The following is a 2156-nucleotide window of genomic DNA, read 5'->3' on the forward strand; positions in this document are numbered from 1 at the left end:
AGTATAGGCTGAATTGTATTTGCATTAGTAGTATAGGTTGAGCTGTATTCGCATTAATAGTATAGGTCAGTTAGAATTGCATTTAATGAAATATAGGCTAGTATAAGGTATCTAATTCAGTATTGTTTTTCTTTTCTTTTATTGATATTTATTTATTCACAAACTAATAAAGGAGGTATGAATTAATATTAATACTATAAAGAGTACATTTAAATAATTCCTCTTAAGGTTAGAGGTATAGTAATGACTCTAGATTAAAAGGGAAATTTAGGTTGCTAACGTCCAAAAATTTAGTTAGTTATGCCAACCTAATTAGTTAGTTATTTTCCATGCCAAGATTTCCAAAACATGCCAACATTTTCTTTCATCGTCCCAAACAAAATTAGTTAGTTATGCCAACCTAATTAGTTAGTTATTTCTTGCATGCCAACATACGGTAGACAATTAATTAGTTAGTTCTTTGGTTGTCTCAAACATGCCAACATTTTCTTTCATCATCCCAAAACAAATTAGTTAGTTGTTTCTTTGATCGTCCCAAACATGCCAATATTTTCTTTCATTATCCCAAACAAATTAGTTGCCCAAACACGCCGACATTTCTCGAACATGCCAACATAATTAGTTAGTTATAAACTCTTGAATGTTCCAAGGATTGTTTATATCTTGCTTGTTATTAAAAAAAATTAGATAGCATGTTAGGTTATATAATTGCGTAAGAGCATTAGTTGAGCTCGAGTGAATTATCAAATTCATCTTTTAACATTAAAAAATCTCAATCAACTTTTTTTTTTATTTTAATAATAACAATAGAAAATAAGATTTTTTTAATAAAAATAGAGTTATATATACATTTTTCAAGATAAGGTAAGGCATTCCTGTACGGCTGACGACGACATCGCAACTCGAGACCATAACACATGCATAGGGTAGTTGTATTTATTTTCTTAGAATTATGATAGAATAGAATGTTGTTTTTAATTTAAACGTTTATTTATTTTATTTAGTGTTTTGTTGTGTCGTTTTTAAAAGTGTTTTTAAAACACGTAAGTCCATGGTTGTGTTTGAAGCTGAAGGTTATGTTTTACGAAAGGTTAAATGAAGTATTTCCGCATTTAATGTTTATGATTTGTATACAATAGCGACCTTAAATTAAGTAGAAAATTTCGGATTATTACAATTATGCGGGAACTTTAAGATTAGTAATTCATTTTAGAGAGAATAATAACAAACTTTCGATTTATTATTCAAGATAATTTATTTCATACCGAGTCATAGTAACTTTGTTGGATCTCACTTATAGCTACAACAACATGATACAAACTTTGTATTTGGAAGGCATACTCCGTATACAAATCCTCTATGAAGGCATGAGCTTAAGCATTTTTTGTCTGCAATCTCACCCCTGTCCGCACAATTTGTATCACAAGTTAATGGAATAAAATGTCCGATCATTCCTCCCCTATCTACATCAAATTTCAACATATAAAATAAATAAGTCAGCTGAATCAAACTATTAGATAAAAAAGATACGAGAATAAACACGACTTCAATTACTCAAAAATTTATTACAAAAAACAACTCTAAAAGAGAAAAACTAGGTGATCGAGATGAAGAGAGAAGAATATACGAGAGGAAACCGAAAGAGATAGCATGGCGATTATAGTAAGAAAGATCCACACAAACTTGTGCATGTTCATCTCTCCAAAAACCAAATATTTTCTTGTGGTGTGTGATTTTGGGTTTGGGAATTCAGTTTATATAGATCATTTTTCCGTTAATGTGCATTAATCTTCTTTCCTTTATTTCCGTTAATGTACGAGAGGAAACCGAAAGAAATATTTTCCGTTAGTGTACAACAGTCATATCATCATATATGGTAATTAACTGAAAATCAGTTAATCAAAACATAACACCCATTAATACATGTTTAGATGTTTGTTTGTGATTTGTTACTCCTTAGATACGATTTATGATTATGTGCCTCGTTGCATTCATGTTATCAAGTTATAATACGGGAACTATTAAAGAGTTAACGAGCATCTATTAGTAAATCATATTTAAATGAATGTAATCTTAAAGATACCATAGTTGAGAAATTTTAAAAAAAAATGTAATTACTATCTATATCAACAAGGTGTATCACCCCGGTTCGAGGC

The 2156-nt window shown here is 29.7% G+C and overlaps 1 long non-coding RNA gene across 1 annotated transcript; it reads right to left on the bottom strand.

Moving 5' to 3' along the window:
* Positions 1 to 1213: 1213 nt before the first annotated feature.
* Positions 1214 to 1725, bottom strand: LOC111785105. The gene is made up of 2 exons (XR_002813617.1): positions 1628 to 1725; positions 1214 to 1463 (listed from the first exon to the last, which is right to left on the bottom strand). It is a non-coding gene; the product is annotated as an uncharacterized LOC111785105 (long non-coding RNA).
* Positions 1726 to 2156: the final 431 nt, after the last annotated feature.

Source organism: Cucurbita pepo, unplaced genomic scaffold, assembly GCF_002806865.2.
Source record: "Cucurbita pepo subsp. pepo cultivar mu-cu-16 unplaced genomic scaffold, ASM280686v2 Cp4.1_scaffold000369, whole genome shotgun sequence".
In the NCBI taxonomy this organism is placed as follows: Eukaryota; Viridiplantae; Streptophyta; class Magnoliopsida; order Cucurbitales; family Cucurbitaceae; genus Cucurbita; species Cucurbita pepo.